Here is a 24,681-nt window from a genome sequence, read left to right as displayed (position 1 = left end):
CAGAGAGAGGGCAATAGTGATGCTTGGGTCCACAAGCTACCGCTGCCAAGTCTGTATCTCATCAACGGCAGAGCCATTACCCATGAAATGGATGACCTAGAGCAGAGGTCAGGAACCTTTTTGACCCAAAGAGCCATAAAAGCAAAAAATGTTTTAAAAAGAAATTAAGAGAGCCAGATCATACATTTTCAGACAAAATTGAAAAAACTGCCAAACACGCTCTATGGGCAAAAGCTAATTCTTCAGCACAATTTATTTTACTGTGTGTCATTTGATGATTTCATTAAATGTATGAAATGATAATAATGCCAAATCCTGTGTCCCAAATAAATGTAAATATGCCATTCACAATTTGTCTTCCACCTTCAGTTAAGAGTGTTGAGGCAATTTTTTTCCATGAAATTTGTCCTTAATAACAGTTTCAAAACAATGTGCATGCAAAGTTATTTTGTAAAAATGTCATAAATTACTGCAAACGATAAGCATATCACCATATTCAGAGAGAGAGAGAGAGAGAGAGAGAGAGAGAGAGAGAGAGAGAGAGAGAGAGAGAGAGAGAGAGAGAGAGAGAGAGAGAGAGAGAGAGAGAGAGAGAGAGAGAGAGAGAGAGAAAAGGAAGTGCCTTGCGCTGTGTGCAGGGATTCGCCCACCTGTACTGCTCACCCAATCAGTCGTTAGTCGTTTGCCAGCGTTTTTATTTATCAGTTTAAATGGTTTCTTATCGAACTTCTGCATTAAGTTGCTTCGGCTTTATATGGACCAAAATTGGGATGAAATCACTTGACTTTGGAACGCCACAAAGAGATGTGCAATAGTTACATTTTATTTCGGAGCCATACGTACTCATGAAAAGAGCCATATATGGCTCCAGAGCCATAGGTTCCCTACCCCTGACCTAGAGCTACAATTCGTGGGGTACTGCTACATTCGGGACGGTTGTATATCAATAATCACGTGGACTTGGCTCAAATTGAGTATACACGATGCTGGCGTGCAGCTTGTCCGCCACTTTTTAAATTACTTTCTTACACTGAAAAGGGAAACCTTGTAATATTGTTCTGCTTTTAGATTATGACAATAAAAAACACTTATTAACCTGCAATTCTGTGTTTTTGTTTTTATTTGTAGAACTATAGATGTTATCTTGCAATATACTCGTATACTGTTAGTCGGTATGGACCTCATCTCGAGGTAAGTTTGACACTTGGAGGTTTCTATCAAGGGGCTTCGCAACTTTGTGGATTTACACGTTTTGCGCAGGGATGTGGTCCCCAATAAAAGCAATAATTGAGGGATTACTGTATACTAAGCAGCCAAGACAATGACAAAGGCGTCAACATGATTTTGCTATCCATGTCCAAGCCTCAAGGCTCAGCTGGATGACGCATCACAAGATAGGCTGAATTCATTTGATCAAACAGCCAAGTTCTGTGCCACCTTTTGAACTCTTCATCTCTAGTTGAATTGCTAATCATTCGCCTTTTATTCATGGCCTCATTTGTTTGTGCAAAAGTACTCTCAGTTCATTTGTACCCCGCTGGTTTGCGCTTTAGTTGCATCGCTGTTGGCCTAAACCGCCTTCAAATCTTTCGCAATGCGAGTCTCGAGTCTTAAAATAAGCACGCAAGCACATTGCAAACGTGCAGCTTCACACAAATGCAAATGCCAACACGCATGACGCCACAAATCAGCTAATCCCTTCCTACCAAGCAGCCAATTGCAGCCTGACATTAAAGTACCCTCTGTTAAATTTGAGGCTTGTCATTCCTTGAGGAGGAAAATTGCTGATCGAGGTTTGGCTCACTATCAAGTACTTCATCATCCGCACAGGACAACACGCTATAAGAGGAAACGTTGAGGGTGAAAGGTTCTTTAGGAGAGCCTAATGGGGAGGTAGGAGGGGTGTTGGGGGTGGAGAGGCAGACGGATGGAAAGACATCCCAAGGGGGGAGGGATGAACACTACAGAGTACGCCCTGAATGGAATATGTGCTGGAAAATCCATTCCAAATCTTTCTTGCTGGCCTCTCTTTTGCATTCGCTCACACTGTGAGCCAATTTACTGCTTAGATTGATTTTCACGTTAGCACAAACAGAGCACTTCATTAGGTACTTTGCACAAGCTAGTGAGATCCAATACAAGTGGCGTATTAAAAATTCTGCTGCAACAATCCTTTTTTAATGTATTCGTACTTAAAGGGACACAGTATAATATTTGACCACTAGATGTTGCTATATTCTGTCGTGCCACCAAAAAAAGCACAAGGATGGTTAAAAACTACAGAGACTCAAGGTGACCAAACCAAGCCACTCTCTTGTCATTTCTTGGTCCAGCTTTTCACAAAGTTGTATTTTTGTGGTTATTTTAAAACATTCTACACAAATGGAAAAAAATGCTCAAAGAAATATATCATGTGTTGAATAAGATAATCTTTCTTCTACGTATACATTTGAGCTTAAAACCAAAAACATGGCACTGAAAACAATCTAATTAGAATAGTAAACGATAATATTTTTCATTGATAACAACATGGTGAACACTGTAACACAAATAGACATGGCACTCAAGGATAAACATAATATTATTGAATCTGTCTATATATACTACTTTATTAATCCAGATGTGTGTGTGTGTGTGTGTGTGTGTGTGTGTGTGTGTGTGTGTGTGTGTGTGTGTGTGTGTGTGTGTGTGTGTGTGTGTGTGTGTGTGTGTGTGTGAGGCTCCAAAATGGCTAAACCAGTTTTTGTGAACATTTACACAGCTGTACTTTAGGCCTCCGTGAGTGTCTTAAGCTAGGTTTGGTGTCAAAGCACCCCCAATAAATACTGCCAAAATCAATGAACATTTGATGTCATATGGTCTGCTTTTGTGGGCTCTCTAATGCCCTCTAGCCGCCAAATTGCGTACTGCAGTCCCGGACCACCGACCACTCCAAGCAAACATAACCAATCTTCTATAGGCCTCGCAACGCCGGTCATTTTGTAATTGTAAATACTTTCAAAAAGGGTATTGAGATAAAAGAATTTCGGGCAGCACAGCAGCGCAGTGGTTAGCGCGTGTGCAGCACAGTTCTGAGGTCGTGAGATCAAACCTCCTGTGTGGAGTTTGCATGTTCTCCCCGTGCTTGCATGGGTTTCCTCAGGGCACTCCGGTTTCCTCCCACATTCCAAAAATATGCATATTAGGTTAATTGACCGGTCCAAATTGTCCCTTGGTGTGAATGAGCGAGCGAGTTGTCTGTCCCTGTGTGCCCTGCGACTGGCTGGCAACCAGTTCAGGGTGTCCCTTGCCCACTGCCCGAAGATGGCTGGGATGGGTTGCAGTACCCCCCGCGACCTTACTGAGGATAAGCGGTGCAGATAATGGATGGATAAAAGAATTTCAGGATAAATAGACGCATTATTTTCAAACTGGCCTAGGTTGTAAGTGCAATTCACTTCTTAATATAAGTGCAATGAAAAATAGTGCATCAGAACAACAGTGCAATGCAATTCTTCTGTATATGTGGTACATTTTTATTTTTGCAGTACATATGTTGGATCGTGAAAGACGTTACCATTTTTTATTACTCTTTTGGATTACTCAGAATTTACACATGTGTTTTATATAAAATACAAAGACATCTGCAACATGTGTGCCGAGCTAAAAAATGGGCCCTTGCAAGTTCAATTCTATTCACCAAAATTTTAACAGACTGCATTATGCCATAGCTAATTTGTTAAAGGTGCAGTTTGATTTATTTGGTGCCTCCTACAGGTAAAACAGACATTTATTTAAAAGAAAACAATGTTGATTCGAATCATAGACAAAAATACATAAACTATCATATTAATGTTCCTTTTGCTTAAATACTAGTAGGTGGAGACATTTGTCTTTACTCAACATAAGATGAAAATCACCTACAGGGAGCTGACCATTTTGTCACCTATCATGTTGCTAAGTGTACATCTCAAATAAACCAAAACCTGACTTTTTTTCCCTTTTTCTTATTATTTTTATTCTGTTGTCTTTTATTTTATTTTCCTGACTTTTTTCCCATATATATTTTTTCTTTTAATGTTTTTGCCCTCACTTTTTTGTTCTTTTTGCTTTTTTCTTCTCTTTCCTTTTTTTGGGTTTTCTATTTTTAATCTTTCTCTTCTTTTTATTTCATATGTTCTATTTCCTTTTTCATTTCTTTCTGTATTTCCCACTTTTCTATTTTTCCTTTCTTATTGCTTCTTTCTCTTTTTCTCACTCTGTTTTACCTGTTTCTTTAATATTTTCTTTTTTTCGGTTTTTACTTTTTTTTTCATTCACAAAAGGGTGGGAATGTAAAATAAGAAGGCCTATTTGGGTCTTCGTAGTGTGTATTTTTTCCCGTTCTTTTTAGCGCTTGTTTTTAATTTCACTACACAGTACAGCGGCAGCAAGTGATCAAATAGTATACACTATCCCTTTAAAATCATTAAATTGGTTTCCCTCTATTGAATCAAGTTGTAATTTGCCCTGCCTTCACTGCAGGTTCACTACAGCAACCCTCAACTTAAGAGTCTGTGCTTCCAGGTGCACATCAGTCACACTACATCACAAACGGAAATGTTTCCCTGGAAGCCATCATCTCTGCTTCCTCTTCAAAGGCCTTCACCTCTTTATACCTTGCCTTCCTTCTTTGCCCAGTCCCGCAATTTCTCAACTCATTTCCCCATCTGCTCATATAAATGTCTGCTAAATTTGAGCGCACGCCACGCCACCCCACGACACGCCTGTCACTCCGACTCTGTTTTCACTCGAGGGAGCGGAGTTTTTTCCTTGCTCCGTGTCACTCCCTTTCACTCGCTTAGTTGCTCATCACTCCTGTACTCTCCCACTGTCACTCACAGTAGATTAGTTCAGGGCGGAGATGAGTGGGGGGTAGGGAAAGACCGAGTCTTGGGAACTCAAAAAGGCCACAGGAGGACGTTTGGTATGAGAGAGAAATCTCCATGAGGGAAAGCGATGGAGATGACATGTACCATGATGGCAGTAAAGTGAGAATCAGTTTGATGGCATCTGTATGTTTTAAGTTCCTCCTTGATTGCATCCTTTCTGTGCCAATGAGTCGGGAAGGGGTTGTAATATGGGTTGTTGTACAGTGAGGGGAGTTTTTTCAAATTTTCAGCAACATAAATAAGCAGGGGGAAGTAAGTCTAAGTTGAAGAGTCAGAGCAAACCTTAGTAGGAGTATAGAGACCCCTAGCCACTCTGGGTTTCGGTTATTGCATTGCATTATTGGTTCACCGCTTCGTGGAATTTTAATTGAAGTTAATTGTCTTTATTGTCATTGATATTAAGGAATCAAGCATTGGGTTCTGAGCAGACAGCACCCAGCAAATGCTTTAAGGGGACATGTTAGGGAGGGCTTTTTTTGTGTGGTTGGGTGTGACAGGCTGGTGTACACTGTCTGTCAAACAGTGGAGCGGGCGCACAGGTCACTGTGTCCATCTGAAACAAACTGAGAAGCATGGCGCCCACGAGCTTTTAGCGTCTTGTTACATTGAAAATGAATTAATCAATACATCGGAGAAATGGTGATCACCAGCGGGTCCTCTGTCTAAAGACATTGGGTCCAGGAAACAACCAAGGCGGTGTCAGGAGAAACCACAATAACAAGGTGCAGCTCTGACCTACTGCTATGGCTAGGCTCACGACTCTTAAGCCACCCTAGCTGAGCCTGTATCTCACCAATGCCAGACCCGTTACCAACGAAACATATGTCCTGTAGCTACAACTCGTTGGAAAACACTGTATTCTGGTTGTATTTTAATCCTCATGGAGACCTGGGTCATTTCAAGGTTACCTAATGGCAGTGTGCAGTTAGCCAGCTGTTCTCTAAATCGCTTTACTTTGCTGAAAGTAAAAACCTTTCAATTTCTTGTACTTTTGTGTATTGCGAACAAAGACCATTCATTCAACTACAATTCTGCGTTTTGTTTTCTTTCATGTAAATCTATTGTTGCTATTTCGTTACATTTGTATAATCTCAGTCAGTAAGGATGTCATCTTGAGGTAAATTTGCCCCTTGGAGGCTAAAATGATGGTGAACGATGGTGAGACTCCACTTTGCGCATTTTCATTTTTCTTTTGGGGGGGGGTTCAATTTGCTTGGTTACTCTTGTCTGAAAAAGCAATTATTTTCACTGTGTCTGGAAAAAAATGATATTCAGCGAAGACTAAAGAAGAACCCCTCTTTGACCCTCCTGCAGAGCAGCTTGAGTCATGGATTCAAGACCCTTCATTCAGGCAAGTATTTTAAAGATGATATAAAATGACCCTTGACACTTATATAATAAAGGGGGGTTTTGGGGTTTTTAAGGGTTATTGATCTATCTTCGTTATTCATTATCCATTATCCGTTATCGGTCAGTTCATAATACGCTACAAAGCCTAGGAGCCGGGACACTTACTCTCAGCCAAAAGGCCAAGCTAAGGTCCTAGCCCTAAAGCCTTGCTGCGATCATTGCGAATGCACCGTTCCCGGAGGTACTGCAATACCGGGCCGATGCGTGGAGTGGACAGAGCAAGCTCATATTCCATCTCCGAAATGCAAAAATCAAAGATAGTTTGGCCACAACCACTTTGTTCTGCTGCCCTCTGGTAGGTGCTACAGGTCCCTAAAATAGTGTTTTTCAACCCTTTTTGAACCAAGGTACACTTTTATTTATAAAAAAAAAAGTTCAGAGGAACACCGTCCGTAGAAAATGTTTGAAAATGAAGTCAAATATTTCACTGTACTACCTCATAAGCAGATAATTATTATAGATAGATAGATAGATAGATAGATAGATACTTTGTTCATCCCCGAAGGGAAATTCACATTTCCAGCAGCATCCCTGAGCTGAGAACAATCGAGAACAATCGAAAATAACACGGGAGCTGCTGGAGTGGCTGCCATTCGTGACGGCGCCCCGAAGGGAAATTCACATTTCCAGCAGCATCCCTGAGCTGAGAACAATCGAGAACAATCGAAAATAACACGGGAGCTGCTGGAGTGGCTGCCATTCGTGACGGATTATATAAAAAGAAAAAAAATAGTACTCAAAATATAAAAGAATGATGTGCTTTATTTATGTCTTTATTTTTTACAGTGCAATCTTAAACCGCTTTGTTAAACAAATTAAGTTATTAAATGTACTGTGCTACCTCATGAACAGATAATCAGTATATAAAAAGAATATACAAATCTACTGCTACCTACTGATATGGATGACTGTTACAGTTCCTTGTCTGAAGATAGCAAAAATAATGAAAAATGGCCCGATTTTTTGGGGAAAGATAAAATTGGGCAAATTCCAGCAGCACACCAGACAAGGTCTCACGGCACACTAGTGTGCCCCGGTACACTGGTTGAAAAACAATGCCTCAAAACACAGACTGACAGGTACAGAGGGTGTTTCTACCCAAGGGCCACCACCACCTCAAACAAGTGCACAAAACAAAAAAATATATCTATCTTGCCTTGATATAGAAAAAATGGGTATTTATGTCTTGTTTCTCGAAAAATTTTAGAATTATGTTGCTGTTTTATGTCATTCCACTACGTTTGCATTGCACTATTGTTCTGATGCAACTACAACTTAGGCCATTCTCTAAGAACAGGCATTATTTTTATCTTATTTTTCTCTTATGAGTCTTTATAACTTGTTTATCCTGGATTGCCATGTCTAATCTTGTTATAAACATTGTTCAAATACGTTGTTTTCAATGACAAAAAAGACAATTTTAAATGTAATTGTAATTGTCATTGTGTCCCAGTGTTACCCAAAGATTAAAAGACAATACAATTATAAAAGAGGACCCCTAAAGCGTATGCCAACATATGAACTAATAACAGTAATAAACTAACAAACTATCAATAAAACATTTAAAAACCAGGCCATTAAACACCAAAAGAACAAAAATGTTGCAAAAGGATGGGAAAATCCTCAATATGGGCGGGAAACGTTTGTCATCTGCATAATTTTAATATGATGATATTACTGGACTGGCAGGAGAAGTACAAGAATTCAGAGGTCTAGTCAATTGCCTGGACAAAGCATCAAACCAGTATGGAATGGAAATAAGCAAAGACAAAAATTAGTGATCAACAGCCCCAAAGTATAACCACAAATATCACCATCAACCACACAGAGCTTAAAACAGTCATTAAATTTTAAAATCTTGGAGCTGTCATATCAGAAGAAGGGTCAGAACCAAAACTCATGGTCAGGATAGCTCAAGCCAAAGCCGCAGTTGCCAGACTTTGACCCATCTAGGGGGACAAGAACATAGCAGTGAAATCTTCCTACGCTTGCTGACTCTCACAGAAAATTCTGGGACAGAAAATCCAGAACATGGAGATGTTATGTTACAGGAAACTTCTAGGCATCAGCCACATAACCTGAGTGATAAACAAAACAGTTTGCATCACCCATCATAGGGCACATTGGTCCCTCTGAAGAACTGCTATTACTGAGTGCAGATGAAAACTGCAGGGGTATGGTCACATCACAAGGTCATCAGGACTTGCAAAGATCATTTTCCAGGGCACAGTCCAAGAGGGCAGGAGGAGAGGAGAACCGAAAGAGAACTGGGGTGACAACATCCCGGAATAGGTTGGTGTTAACTTTGCCACAACCCAAAACAGGCCAGGAAACGTCAGCAGTGGAGAAAGCTGCTCATAGTTGCGTCCTCAGTTGTGCCCCGGCAACCTGAATGGTTAGGGGATCTTCAAGTTAAAATAATGTATTACTAAGTTCTCTAATAAAAATAGAGGTATCTGTTTTATTCCAAAGCAAAAAAGTCGAATGAAGGTCCTAGATTTTCCATGGATATTTTCTATAAATAAGTCAAGAGATTAACCATCCTTTTTTGTGTGCAGACATTTTGTGATAAACAAGATATATCAGTGTCCAAAAGATTGCGAAATCTCCAAGCATCTTAACATGTCTATTGAGTTATGCTTTCCATTAGCCGTCAATAGAGGATAATCCTACCGCTTCTAGTTGGGAGCTCTCTGTCATTATTAGCTATCTGGCTCCATTTCATCCTCATGCGGTATCAGCCCCCCACCCAAGCTAAGCCTTTATGGCATGTGTATGCTCTGTGCCACTGCGTGTTTGTGTGGGTGCGCATGCGACTGCAGGCACAACCGCAGTAACTCCATCATCCGGTCCGAGATGGCTCGCATCCTCGCTTGTGCCAAGGAAAACAGGTCGAGCGACGAGCGGAGGGACGAGAAGGTCATTTAAAGGTCAAGGAAGAAAAGGTGCTTGCAGCGCAATTGAAGAAAAAAGCAAACGATTGAAGCACAGGGAGAAATGACGGGCTCTTTCGCGCGACAAGGAGAATGAAACGAGGAAAAAAAAAAAGAGAAAATGAAGCTCGTCTGTGCCGCTCGTTCCCCAACTGCCTCTTGCTCAACTTTTTGACACAAAGCCGATTTGTGAAATCCCGCAAAAAGCACTGGCAGCATGCCCACGTCCCTCACACACACACGTGCAACATGGGAAGCCATTCTTTGGAGTTGGGGGTTATCATTTGCTTGAGATGATCAGCACATTCACCTGCTTGCCACGGCATCCAGTTTCAAGTAATGGATTACAGAGGATTAGCCTAGTTTGCCTCAGCAAAGTTTGAAAACTGGTGAGTGAGTCATTATTCGCCAATGACGTCACATTGCAGCTATGTTATTTATCCACTTCTATATTTATCAACTTCTTGCACTCAGAGAAGCGCTTTTGAACTAGGGCAGGAGATTTACCTGCTTGCCGTGGAGAATCTGTTGATCCTGGAGAGGTCTCAGACTTCAATAAATCTCCTATTTTGGGGCGTATAAATATGGATCATGCACAGGAAAGTCAGGGTGGGTTTCCTGAGCCAGAACATTCTTTGATTTGGTCATAAAACCATCTCATAAAATCATGTCTAAGTTGAAGAAGCTTAACGTCAATATGCAGTGTTGAAAAACAGTAATTGGTTACAGTTACTAGTTACATAAATTAACAAGTTGTTTTGTTACCTACAGATTACTGACAACCAAAAGTACCGCATTACTCTGAAATTATCGTGTATATACCCATTGTAGACAACCCTATAAAAATGCTTTAAAATAGTCACATAATAACATAAATAAAGAAAATGTGTACACCAACCTGTTTAAGCGGTGAACGCCTCCCATATTTGGTTTCAAACCACTTGAAATATCCTTCCATTCAAGGTACCGTCCATTTTTTTTTCTCTAGGCGTGGTGTATTGAAAATATAGCTTTACAAATAAATACACCAAAATTCACACTTTTACCGTAAATTCTGTGCTCACGTTTGCTCTATTTCGTTGTTCTTATATAAGCCACGCTTCCTCCCCACGCGCTACCTAACATTTGCTTCTGGTGACACACAACCAAATATTCACATACATACTAAGTACCTGATTTTATAATTATTTGATAGTTGTAAATACAGTTTTTTTTGATAGATGTAAATACAGTTTACATGCAAGTACATATGTAAGGAAGAAAATCTCCAAGAGGAGAAATTCAGCATCCTCGTGCGTGCTTGAGACTGCGCCACCATATGTGTATTTACTTAAACTTTGTTTACCATTTTTAATCATTGCTGAGAGATTTGAGTATGATCATATGTCAAGCAAAGTAGGTGCACATAGCAACTAGAGAAAATTGGACTTCATGATCTGATTTTAATATGTAGCGGAGTAAGCCTAACCCATTTTGTAACGATAGTTGAGTTACAAAATGTTTTTAACAATGTGTTACAGTAATTGTTACCCAGAAAAGTAAGTGCGTTCCAGGAACGCGTTCCCTTGTTAAACCCGAGTCCCAACAGTTGTACGACTGTAACAAACAGTTAATATGACAGATTACTTATTTTTTATTTGAGGGGAGCAAATTTACAAGAATTTGTGAACTTGAAAAAAAATTGTGTTACAGGATCCAAATTCATTCTAATCTCATTTTGAACATAGGAAATAATGTGATTTCTCATTAATATAGCTAAAACGCTGTCACCATTATAAAAACAAACAAACAAAAACGTCTACACTGCCATGTATATTAACAGACCTAATTCATAAAATCAATGCAATCACTCAAACATGTTCAAACATGGAAGGAAATGCTAAATTAACAAAAGCTTTTAATATGCCAGGACTGAATGGTTAGCACGGCCGCGGCAGAGTTCATCGGTTCAAATACAACGACTAGCCTTCCTGTGCGGGGTTTACATGTCTGGTTTTCTACTACATTCCAAAAACATGCTTTGCAGGTTAATCGGTGAGCATTCATACACTCTAGCATGAGTGAACATATGAGTGAGCATATGAATGGTTGTCTTTCCTCGTCTCACTTCCGGGTTCTTTTATCCTCCTCACAGCTTTTGTCACTTGTATTGAGAGTGTGTTGTGTCACAGAGTGTGTTGTGTCACCCTGACCTGAGTGACATGGCTGCTTTCTTGTATACCGTTTCATCTGGAGGGCCGAAAATATGACCAACTTGGGTGCCGAGGTGCATAACTTGTTTGGATGCTTGTGTCACGGACCAGAAACAGACACAGGACCCAATAGTGCTCGTTTGCTAAGTTTTTATTAATAAAGAGGGAGATTGGGGCTTGCTTCCACGATCCGATGGTTGATGGACAAGGGTAGCAGGTAGCAGGAGACGCGGAAGAGGCACTTCCGTGTCGAACGTGGATGGTCGAAGAATGGCAGGAAACACAAGTCGTTAACCGGACTGGAGAGCAAGGTCGGTGTCAAGTTCAGAAACAAGGTCGGCAACAGGAGTCAGGCAGGTAGCGGGGCTAAGCAGGTCGGATATCGGTAGGGCAGAACGGGGCAGAGTCAGGTCCAGAAATAGGTTGGCAACGGGTAACAGACAGAGAAAACAGGGCAGGAACAGAGTCTGAACGTGAGAGCTGGCCGAGCTGGGAGCAACGGTTCGCATAACGATCTGACAGGGATTTCTTGAAAGCCGGGGGTTTACAAGAAGTTCATCAGCCAATCAGCTCTCAGGGCTGTTGGTGCCAATTGAGCAGTCACAGGTGCTCTGAATCGGCAATCATGACAGTTTGGGCATTTGGGTTGGCCATGGTCTAAAAGTTTTTGTGTGTGTTTTTTGCTACTTTTTCCCTTTTTTATTTTTCTTGGTTTTTTATATGTTTGTCTTGCTGCCGGTCACCCCTCTCGAGGGATAGGACCAGGTTAGATGGATAGATTAATTTCCCCTAAATGTTTTTCTCCTATCAACATCTCTTCCTCTTTCCTTTTTCAGTATTTTGGTAGTTTGTTGTCTTTCTCGTCACATTCCAAGCAGCCATGTCACAGCACTGTTTATTCAGTGTGCCGAATCCCTGCCTGACATCCTGAATTAAAGTCAATATAAGTTCAACATTCTATTCCAATGACGGAATGGATTCACCAAAATATCTCCCCTTAAAAACATTCCATTATTCAAAACTAAATATGTTAAAAAAAAAAAGGTCTTGTAAATGAACCATAAATTACAATGATTGATTAATGAGAGAATGTGGAAAAAGCTTTAAGCAGCACATGAAAGAGCAGTTTTAATACCAGGCACGTGCATCAATAAGCAGACTAAATTGCTTGTATAATGAGGCAGGAAGTGTTGTAATGAATGTAATAATGACACTATTTCTTCTGCTTGAATGGATGTGAGCGTAACGGTTTGTTTCAGACTGCACAGTCAAACACGTAATTTATTCATGCACCTATGGACACTAAAAATGTGGGCAATTAAGAGTGGTAAATAAAAAAACAAATTAACCCAAGATCTATTTACATGAGAGTAGCCAAAGTTGAACTGCAGTGCAGTTCTTCGAGTTTATTTTAGATCAAGAAATCAATGTGAAGAAAATACCTTCTTTGAAAACCTAAACCCTGCCTATATTATGCACACTGTACTTTGTGTTTTGCGTCATACCTTGTTTAAGACATAATAAAACACATGCAAACCCATGATAAAGGAAAATTATATTTTAGCAAGTGCAGATAGATGGCGCTATATAAACCTAAGGTGATGTGTTAAGGAATGCGATTTTCAATTCTATATGATTTCTTGTTCCTATTATTTTGTGTGAGCTACTTCATCAGTTTTGGGATTCCACAATGGCGCCTTGGAAGAGTGAATGGGGAACACAACTACGATGGATGTGCGCCATTGGAGCATCACAAGTGTTGAGACGTGAAACCATATTTGGGTGGCATTTCCCTTTTTGGCATAGTAATTCACCTCTGGAGTCACCTTCCTGATTACTTGTGAAAGATTGTGATCCTGGCTGAACATGTTGTTGCCTGCCAAACTAATTTGTTTTTTTTTCTGGGATAGATGCTTAGTCAGCAAAAAACAACTGCCCAGTCAGCTCTTATGACAGTTTTCACACCTGAGGTAACCCTGACTGTCTTTAAAACATGGTGTTGATATTCAGGGGAGAATGGAATGCTTTCCTGGAAATAAATGCTGGGTAATCCAAACCAAACGTGCTGAGTAAATCTTTTGAGGCTATTTTCCAGATCTAGTGTAAACTACCTCACTGCCTGTGAAATATGATAATATCTAAACTCCTTCATCCTTTTCTTGGGTGGACAGACAAACAAACAGACGGATAGACGGACAGATATACTTACTAAAACACCAAACAAAAACATTATCATTACCACAGGGGCAGCAGTAGAGCAGGAGGTTGAGCGCTCGTCTTGGGATTAAGCGATCCCAGTTCGAATCTCGGCTCGCCCATGTTACATGTCGAAGTGTCCTTGGGTAAGACACTGAACCCCTAATACCCCCAATAAGCAGGTTAGCACCTTAGATGGCTGCAAGGCCGCTATTGGGAAATGTGGAGCACATAGTAAAGCGCTTTGGGAAGTCATTGACTTGAAAAGCGCTATATAAATGCAGATCATTTAATTTAATTTCACCCTTGCTTTGCTCGCTGTTCATAAACACAATTGTGTGACTTTCTTCAAATTCCTTGGGGAACATAGTCAGGGACGACAGAAAGACGAGTTAAAATTTTCATTTTGTGCCTCTCCGTCATTGCTTTCTACCTGTGACTCTCCCTTTTAGGTTATGTATTTGCAAAAGTTATTTTTTTATTTTCAGTTGTGGGAGAGGAAGATAACCATAGAAGATTAATAGTACTTAGCAAATGCACATTTGTTGGGCAGAAGTGACCAGGTAATAACGTATTGGCTGTGACGGTGATTGTATTTGACGTCCTGTTAACAATCCTCCATTTAAAAGGTACAAGCAGCAAGATGCTCGTCATTTAGCTTGGGGCTTCTCACACAACACAATAATAGCATCAGCAGTGAGGCGTGAAGCCACTGTTGGGTCTGGGAATGATGAGCTTTTAAATCGAGGGAGGCCCAAACCCGAAGAGAGCTCAACAGAACGCAAAGGATGAAGATGCATTTGAGTTTAATTAGCTCACCAAAAAAATAATTAGCGGTCGGATGTGAATTAATTAACGTAGTGAGGGCACTGCAATGAGGTCCCGTACAGCTTTTCAATTCATTGCGGTCCACATGTAATCGCCAATTAGTTGCCAATCAAACGCTTCTTGAATCACTTCTAAATTATCTTCCTATACCCTCATTCATTTTTCCAACGATTTGTCCTTAAGTGATGACTTGCCCATTGTTTGTCATTCTCATTAAACAAAAGCACAGCCCCACTTTCGCCATAGTATTTTTTATGATGGATTTTCTCCCTGTGTTATTAGCATTAAAACAAGAGCCAATATATTCTATTCTATCTTTTGTATTAAGTTTGGAGGATAAAACGGTCTGTGTTCATTGCAAATGAGTTGTACTTATGATTTAAATGGCAAAGGTATGTTTATGAAAAAAATGACCAGTTGTTTAAACAAATGATACAGATCTCTCGTATTTTGTTTTGGAAAAAGCCCACTTTATAGGCTCAAGTATTATTTCAACAAATAAAAGTACTGTACTTTATAAACGTTCTTTTTAAAGAAAATAACTCCTGTTCTTTAAAATTATACACTTTTTTTTAATAAATCATAATTTTAAGAATAATCTTGCTGTCATATCACAAAAATGAATCAAGGACACGATCCGCTTTACTTTAAATGATACTTTCATGACATCATGTAGAAGTTACAGAAAACTCCATTCACATTTCGGTCGGCAATCCAAATAATATTGGACAGTAAAAGCCATATAGGACAAAAAAACAACAACAAAATATTTCTAGAGCCGCAAAAAAATTAAAAGCTTCATGTAAGCCTTATAGGAAAGGAAACACATACGTTATCAATCAATATTCCTTGGAAAACTTTAAAAATGTGTCCTGTTTAGTCCTATTGAAACTATATATTTTTTCCAATTTCAAATATTTTTGAAAAAGTGCCAGGGAGCCACTAAGAAGACACATGTGGCTAGGGAACAAGTTTAATGGGTCAAGAAGTCCAATTTTGTTGACAACAGAAAGCATCTTATTCTTCCTTTTGCTGCTTTTGTAGGTCCAGAGTGTTTTGTTGACAGGGTGGCTTTTGGAGAAACTTAAAAATGAAAAAGATTTGTGCAAACATAATGTGGGTTTGTCAAGCTGTTTTATGTATGCGTACAACTCAGACAACATCATTGACGCGCAGGCAGAATAGCAGAGAAGGGGCGGGGCAACTGTTTAGCCAAAAAGAATGCTGAACAAAAAGCTGAAATAAACCATTGGACATGGCAGGCTTGCGGCTGCTAAAGATGGCTAACCAAGACTGAAAACTGGATGCTGGCCGACCAAGAGCATGCAGTGATAAGCCAGGCCAACCAGAAGCTAACATCAAAGAATGGCCATAACAGGCTAGTTGGATGCTAAAGAGAGCTAATTGGGACAAACAACGCCAGGATGGCTGACCAAAAACCCACAATAAGAAGCCAGGCTTACTGGGAGCCAACAACGAAAAGCGGATATGGCAACAAGCACAAATCAAGCCGGGAACATAATAATGGACACTGCTAACCTGAACCACACAAAACTGCCCCAGTGACGCGGTAATCAATGTTCTAATTTCCCAAAGCAGAGATGTTCTCTATGCAATCGTTGTTTTCTTCAATCGCTGACTGTTTTTCAACAGGACCCGCCACTGTTGATAGTCTTGTCTTCATCCGATGATGTCACAGCTCTAAAGTATGTGAACCAAATCTGTCATCTTTCAGACAAAATTTCTTGAGTCTCCCGACACATAGAATATTTTGCTACATATTTGGATGATTGAGGGAAGGAACACTACACAATATGTCCCTAATAAAAAAAAAAAAAAGGTATTTAATAATCACTTTAAGACTCTCTATCGGCATATGGTTAGTTCGATCCTTTAACCACACGGGTTGTAGGGGCACCATTCCTATGGTGTGTCTTGGGCAACTACAGTCTGGTGGCGCCCATCCCTCTCCAGGCCAACATATGTTTTAACCCGGTCTCAAGATGGGGACCTTTCGGGTGTTAGGTGAATGTCCTAACCACTGAACTAAGGAATTATACAAAAAAAATACATATGAATCACTTATATTTTTCCCAGCCTAGCCTCTTTGCAATTTTTCAGATCAATGCAACCAACGACTCAAAATGTTTGGAGACCCCTGTGCAAGGCACAAGAGGCACACAAAATACACACACACACAGCAGCACACACAAACCCATCCCCACACATGAACTAAAAAATTATTTCACTGTACGAATGGAAACATTACTTATTTTCTTAATTTTTCCGCTTCAATTCCTATTGTGGAACTTAATCGTATGGAATAGATATACTGTACCATTAAACAACATCTAGACCAAGTGTTTCCAACATGGTGCCAGCAGGTACCAGCTAGCCCCCTAAGAAAAGCTGGGTAGCTTGCGGACATATTCTGAAAGTTATTGACCAATGATACGTCATTGCGATGTTCTAGTAAATTTTATTTCTAACTCTCACGATGTTTTTGTGGTTGACTTCTAATCATTACAACTTTTTAAAAAAGTACTAACAACATAGTAATAACATGACTTGTTATTTTGGAAATGTAATTGGAAATGGTAGCCCTTCATGCCATTCAGAAAAAGGAGTAGCTCTCAGCTTCAGAAGGGTAGAGGAACCCTACTCTAAACACTTTTGTTTTTTATATCATGTCTTTTTGAAGAATATTTGTCCTCAGGGAACTAACAATCACGTTGGTGAAATTACGTCGATAGTGCGACTCGACAATGGTAATGTTATCCGCCTCTTAAGGTTTCTGACAAGGAACAAATTGCTCATTTTTCTAGAAATGTGTTTGTCTCTTTGTTGTTTCAGGTCTCCAAGAGAACATTTCATTACAGGGGATTTTTTTGGGGAGCTCAAACCTGCTAGTCAGGTTTTATGGCCCCTAGCAACGGTTACAAAATACTTCAGTGCGATTATGATGGGTTTTTTTTTCTTTTTTTGAGCATTCATTCAATACAAAATATAAATTTGAAGTTATTTTGCGTATAAATGTTCACTGTCACAAGTGTATTTTTGATCAAAATATATGTTTCATTTGTTTCCCCTACTTAAAAGATTTTACTTCTTCCTTTATTTTTAGATATCAGAAGGTTGTAAATACTAAAAGCAAAGTGGTATAGCTAAATTCGATTCAGAGTTCATATTATTAACTTTTAAAAGGATACACAAATATCTGTAAATATAAATGTCATTGGTATGTCCCGATTATTTTCCCAAAAAATGCAATTTGAAGACAGTCTGTCTCATCTTTGACCTTCTGAGCTCTGAAGTCATGTGAAGAAACCCACCATAGAAAGCCAATCGCCATATTGGTTTCCACGTGAATTCGTGGAAAAGGTTTTAAGTGTTTTAAGAAAAGATTAGGTCGTTTTTATGGCGAATGCCTAGGTGTTGTGTCGCAGCTAGCTGACTGCTAATGGGGCTAACCTAGACCAAACAAAACTGAAAGCCTTCAGGGGCCTAAAAGCAAACAGGGATCAATCTGGACAGTATTATATTTATTGAAAGACACGCTGAAAAAAACACGAAAGGTAAAGTCACAATCACATATCTAAAAGGAGGAAAATGCATAAAAGGAACACACTCTGTACACAACGGCAGGTAAACATACCTCATGCAGCTTTAAAGGATAAAAGCATGCAACTTGGACAAAACTGATACGAGTCCCTGGGTGACACGGTAAGCAAAGTTCCAATTACTCCTAGCGGAAATGAGCGCTCTGCGTTCGCTGATACCTACAACTGCAATCTGTTTTTCAACAAGACGCGCCATTGTTGTGAGTTCTCTTGCGATTCGGTGACGTCTCAACTCTAGCGTATATGAGGGCAAACTGTATACTTTGAAAATTAATTCTTGGAGATCCGTGGCATGTGGAGTATTTTGGAACACATCGGCATGATTGTGGGGAGGAACACTACACGTTCTGTGCCTAATTGCAAAAGAAAATTTTTGTAATCCCTTTAACGGGCAGCTTGTCTGTCACACAATTCAGAGGTCCTTGGTTCAATTCCAGCTATAGGCCTTCCAGTTTGCAGTTTGCATGTTCTTTTTGTCCTTGAGTGGGTTTCTGGTTTCCCCCCATGTCCCAAAATCATACATTAAAGGTTGATTGGCACATCCAAATTGCCTCTAGTTATGTTTGAATATTTGTCTTTCTCATCTGCCCTGCAACTGACCGGCAACCGGTCCAGGGTGTCCCCTGCCCACTGCCCAAACATGGATGGAATGGGATTCAGCACCCCCCACAACCCTACAGGACAATTGGCAGGGAAGTAAATTAACCTCAAATATTAATTACCCTTTGTGGAATTGTATGACCCGGTGATTAACTACTGTTTGTTGTCTGTTTCACATTGCTACTTTAAAACAACACCGAGATAAACAGATGGATTGCAAGACTTATGACGTGTTGTACAACATAAGCCAGGGTTTCCTATTGATTCCTCCATCTCACAGTGAGAAGTCATGTGGAGCATCCAACCACCCTCACTGTCACCACCAAGCAATTGATTACAGCAGCACAAAATCGATGCTAATCCCACGGCCGCACAACATTTTGCACAACGCTCACATGTTGCTTACTTAGCAATTACTAATTATGAATGTGAATTAGAGGAAGTCACTTTCACTCCAATTTTTTTCTGGCTATGAAAAGCATTTGCATACTTTATTGGACAGTAAATAGACAGACAGACAGACACAGATAGATAGATAGATAGATAGATAGATAGATAGATAGATAGATAGATAGATAGATAGATAGATAGATAGATAGATAGATAGATAGATAGATAGATAGATAGATAGATAGATAGATAGATAGATAGATAGATAGATAGATAGATAGATAGATAGATAGATAGATAGATAGATAGATAGATAGATAGATAGATAGACGGATAGACAGACAGACAGACAGATAGATAGATAGATAGATAGATGGATAGATAGATAGATAGATAGATAGATAGATAGATAGATAGATAGATAGATAGATAGATAGATAGATAGATAGATAGATAGATAGATAGATAGATAGATAGATAGATAGATAGATAGATAGATAGATAGATAGATAGATAGATAGATAGATAGATAGATAGATAGATAGATAGATGGATAGACAGACAGATAGATAGATAGATAGATAGATAGATAGATAGATAGATAGATAGATAGATAGATAGATAGATAGATAGATAGATAGATAGATAGACAGACAGACGGATAGACGGACGGACGGACACAGATAGATGGATAGATAAATTCATGTATATTAATATACATATTTCAGAATGTTCTTCTACAATGCAGAATCTAGATTGCAGTTTGTTCCATATGACTACTATGCATAGAGTACAAAGAATACTGTAAGGAGGGGCTGATTTTGATGGTTATGCGATGAGACGCTCTCTTCCTTTAGAACAGATGTGTTATCTCATTTTGCAGCTTGTTTGGTATGGGAAAATGGCTGATGAAAGATTGATGACAAATAAATATTAATGAATCTGTACTTGTATGATATGATGGTACACAAGCATGATTTGAAAATATTTATACAACCATGTACCCTATTGAATATCTATGTGTCAGACTCACCGTATGAAAAGGTCTGCACTGATAGAAGAGTGTCATGTGTAGTGGTGTGGTATAAAAATGAATCAGCCGTAGCGCAGGCAAAAAAATTACACTCTGATAAGGTCAATGTCTGAATAATGATCAGAATGTAATGATAATAATGTCAGACTGTGAACAAACCTAGCTAGAGTTGGATACAGATTATTTTTTGAACTATATTCTGCAGTTTTTATGAAATAAATATTGACAAAAACACTAAAAAATAAAAAAATATAAAGGACGCACTACAAATCAAAATGATTTTGCAAAGCCATTTAACAACCAAATATGGTAATCCATGTTTACTAAAGTTTTCGGCTTAACTTTATTTGTACAGCATTGTAAAACACCCACCATAAAAACACTTGCTGGCTTTCAGCGCAGAAGACAAAGCTAATTGTCAGCTCATAAGACAATGGTCAATTACATCATGGATGAAGACAAAGCTTGTTTTTGACAAGGAAGGCATTCACGTTTGGCCTAGTTTTTGGTGGGCTCTAAACACAACATAGCATGACAAACAATAGACAAATGACATGCTTTATTCCATTTTTCCACACAAATAAACCAAAGAAGAAATGTGCTTCATGTGGGAAAAAAAGAGAAAAATAAAGGCTATGCACAAAATCCTTCCAAAACAAAGGGTTTATATTTCTTGTGTGTAAGAAACTAATTTCTTAATGAACTATACGGTACATATTTCATTTCTGTGGGCAGGTCATAACGTTTTCAGACCTTGGAAAAAGAAAGTCCTGGTATATGAAGTGGAGAAACGCCAAGTCTTGTTGGGTTGCTGATAAGCTGAAAAGCACATTCACAATTCAAATACTCAGGGGTCACTCTAATATTGTACATTTTTACTTCATCATGATGACGTTAAAAGGTGCTTAGTTCGGATAGGAGGACTCCAACCGACAACAGACCTTTATTTAAGTAAATTATATTATGTGTGACTAGTATAAAACTTATTGCATCTATTTATATTGTGCTATATCCTAAATGGGGGCACAGTGGCTGAACTGTTTAGCACATCTGTCTTAGAGTTCAGATGTCCCACGTTCAATTCCAGCTACTAACCTCCCTGGCTGGAGTTTGCATTCCAATTTACTCCCACGTCCTAAAATCATGCATGACAGGTCCATCGATGAGTTGTAGTTCTCCTTAAGAGTGTGTGAGAGTGTGAATGTATGAATGAATAGATCACCGTCAAGAGGTTGCTGTGCTTGAATATTTCCTTATCTTGCGAATGCAAGCCTGGGAAGTGAAGCTGAAGGAAGATCAGGTTCAACAGAGTTCATCTTTGCATTGATAAGCTTGTGTGGCCCAATTAACCTCTGCCTGATTCACCTAAAATCCATGACAAAACAGCACAAAATATATCATTGGTTCTTTTCTGCAGCATTTGTCCATTATGAGGTGTAAGAAATAGGTCACCTTCGTCCTAAGAATACAAGCAATAATCCTAATTATAGAAATGATAAAAATGAAGATTTTTATTTTGGAATATTTGGCTGAAGCTGATTTGCGTTAGAAGAATGTTATAAGAATCTTTGCACCAAAATATTGTTCCATTTTTTTCCGATTAATATTCAAACACATTTCTCTAGGAAAGGCAAAAACTTGCAAATGCAACTTGACTGTTGGAGGAGCACTCCCTTCCTTTGCTTTGCTGACAGATCTGTTTTATTCATCAAGCTTGATTTCTTCGCTAGTAGGCACAAAACCTCCCCAACTAATTTGGAACATGACAGCAGCAGTTTTCCGGGCAGTTTCTGCGATATTCTAACGCTGCGGTGGTAATCAAGATAACAAGCAGGGAGAGGAGTGTGTGCATGCCCCTGCATGAGAGCAAAAATCATTTAAGGCCAATGTCTTGGTTACTCAATGCAGAAATTTGCCCTCAGGCAAAGCATGACATCTGTGACAATGATGTTAGCATTTTTAATTTTGTTTTATACAAATTCATATTTCAGGGCGCATTTGTAGAGGGTATATTATTGACTACAAAGGTTCCTGAACCATCATTTGGAGCATCATATTACATTACTTTCAGAATGGACAGAAAAAGAGAACTTGAGTGTGAAACTTGACGGTCTATTCTTGTTCCTAGAAGCGAAGGCTATTTGATCGAGAAATTGTCAACAAACTGAAGATCTCCTACAATGTGTGTACTACTATCCTTTCAGAGAACAACACAAACATGCCCTATCCAGAGAAGAAAAGGAAGTGGGAGGCACAACCAAGACAGAGTACATTAGGGTCTCTAATTTGATGGGTAGACACCATTCAGGTCCCCAAATAGGAGCTTGGTTAAATGGTCATTGGTTATTGGTCATCCTTTTTATTTTATTTATTTTATATTGTTTTGATTATTTTATACTTTTGTTTAAATTTTATTGTTTGTTAATGCAACATCTATTGCAGCCTGGAAAGGTCTCTTCTCAAAGTTTCTTCATTTTTCTCATGCTGAGGTTTTTGAGGTTTTTTTTGCCCTCATGTAGGTTATAGATCGGGGATGGTGTAATAATACTCTGTAGTTTGCAATAATCTGTCTGTCTGTCTGTCTGTCTGTCTGTCTGTCTGTCTGTCTGTCTGTCTGTCAGTCAGTCTGTCCATCTGTCTATCCATCTATCTATCTATCTATCTATCCATATATCTATCTCTCTATCCACCCACCAACCCATCCACCCATCCATCATCCATCCATCCATCCATCCATCTATCCATCCATCCATCCATCCATCCATCCATCCATTCATCCATCCATCCATCCGTCCGTCCTTCCATCCATCCTTCCACCCATTTAATAATATCCAGTGCTGATAAAACCCTTTAAACAGAAGTCACCATGTTTTTTTAATAATGTTTTTAAGGTTTCCTGTTTCCTTTCGCCATCATCAAGTCAGTGTAATGTTTGTTTCCTTGTGTTTTGAAGCTACTTTATTTTTTTAGTATTTCAAACCCTTTTTTTTAAACGAAGAATTATTGTTTCGACACGCTTTTAAAAAATGTTCAGAAAACACTCTAGGCCTGGTATTCCTGCCTTCCACAATCTGCATCCTCTACCATGCTTGAAACAAAAAGGATAGAGAGCAAGAAAATAACATAATCCAAACTGCACAAAACACAGATCCTGACAGTTTTTTGGGTCAGATGCACAGTAAAAGTATGCTTATGTTGCTTCTCTGACAGCCTGAGAGTCCAACCGCCTGTTGTTTGATCTTGCACGTTGTGGTATTCACATAAATGTAGGCTGGCGGTGGTTGGCCTGCCTTTGCTATATAATCCCTACTGGCCATCGGTTTCAGCATAAATCTAATAACTGTCAAAGACTTAGTTTGCAGGATAGGCATGACCTACATTAGCTGCTTGCCTTGTGCTTTACTCGCACTTGGCGTATTTTCCTGAAAAATGTCTGTTTTCAAGGGCATGCAGACTCGTGCGCCTCTGGCACACATACACGCACATACACATGCACACAAACACACACACACGGTCAACAGTTTAGTGGAGATACCGCTGTCATATTAGGGAACAGAATTGTTGTCTTCTAACCTTTGGTGGCTTGCTGTAGGTGGTTAGTAGGAGAGCCCTAAACTTCAGATACTGTGTCTCATGCACATATGCATACAATTACAAGAAAATCGACAAAATCATAATTTAAAGTCTCAAGACAATAACACAAAAAGAAATACTTTCACACTATCAATACAAAAATAAATGTTAAAAACAAAGCAGCAGACTGGACGATTTTGTCAGAATCTCATTGTTGAAAATAAAGGTTATTTCCTGTAGTCTGTGTGGCCCCATCATGCCTGTGCGCTTGCCTGACAACGTTGGGACATGGTCCAAATGAAACAACAGATAGTGTCCTGGAGTAACTTCTCCCATATCAGGACCAGGCCATCACTGGGCTCCTGAACAGTCAGAGGAACAACTTAGTGGGGCCCGATGAACCTAAACATAACATCCTAGAAGTGGGGGCGGGAGTTCAGTATTTGATCAGATTTCATCATCATAGCATCATCGCTGGCCAGATCATTTTCTTTCACCAGGTCCAAAGGTGCTGTTGTGGTGGAAGAGCAGATAATGCAAAAATCCCATATCGAAAATGTAGGTGTAGGATCCTAAACAGGGCAGCCTCCCCTCCCATCCCCCAACCAACTCCCCGAGGCTCCGGTAGCATCCTCGCACGCCAATCCCACCCCCAGCAGCACCTGCTGGAGAGCCAGATCACCGGGCCCGGACTAACGCCACTGGGACACCCATCCACCTCTTCAGGGAATATCTATAAATTGACAGGTTCGCTTCCCGGCTCCTTCAGGTTAAATGTTGAAGTGTCCTTGGGCAAGACACTGAACTACTGAGAACTTGATAGGCAGGATGGCACCTTGCATGACTTCCTCTGGTTATCTGTATGTGAGTATGTGAATGGGTACGTGTGAAGCACATTGTAAAGCGCTTTGGGGGGTCTTCAGTGATATTTGATATTCATCCCACTTGTAGTGAAACATAGAGATTGGTATCGTGTTTCCTGAAATCAATTACCAT

At 39.6% G+C, this 24,681-nt stretch overlaps 1 pseudogene; it reads right to left on the bottom strand.

Moving 5' to 3' along the window:
- Positions 1-6,479: 6,479 nt before the first annotated feature.
- On the bottom strand, positions 6,480-6,698 carry LOC148374200 (U2 spliceosomal RNA; annotated as a pseudogene).
- Between the last annotated feature and the right edge of the window lie 17,983 nt (positions 6,699-24,681).

The sequence above is a fragment of the Urocampus carinirostris genome, chromosome 1 (genome assembly GCF_059441175.1).
Source record: "Urocampus carinirostris isolate Australia breed hairy pipefish chromosome 1, RoL_Ucar_1.0, whole genome shotgun sequence".
NCBI classification, from domain to species: domain Eukaryota; kingdom Metazoa; phylum Chordata; class Actinopteri; order Syngnathiformes; family Syngnathidae; genus Urocampus; species Urocampus carinirostris.
The sequence above is the reverse complement of the archived record's forward strand: the minus strand, read 5'-3'. Positions and strand labels throughout refer to the sequence as shown.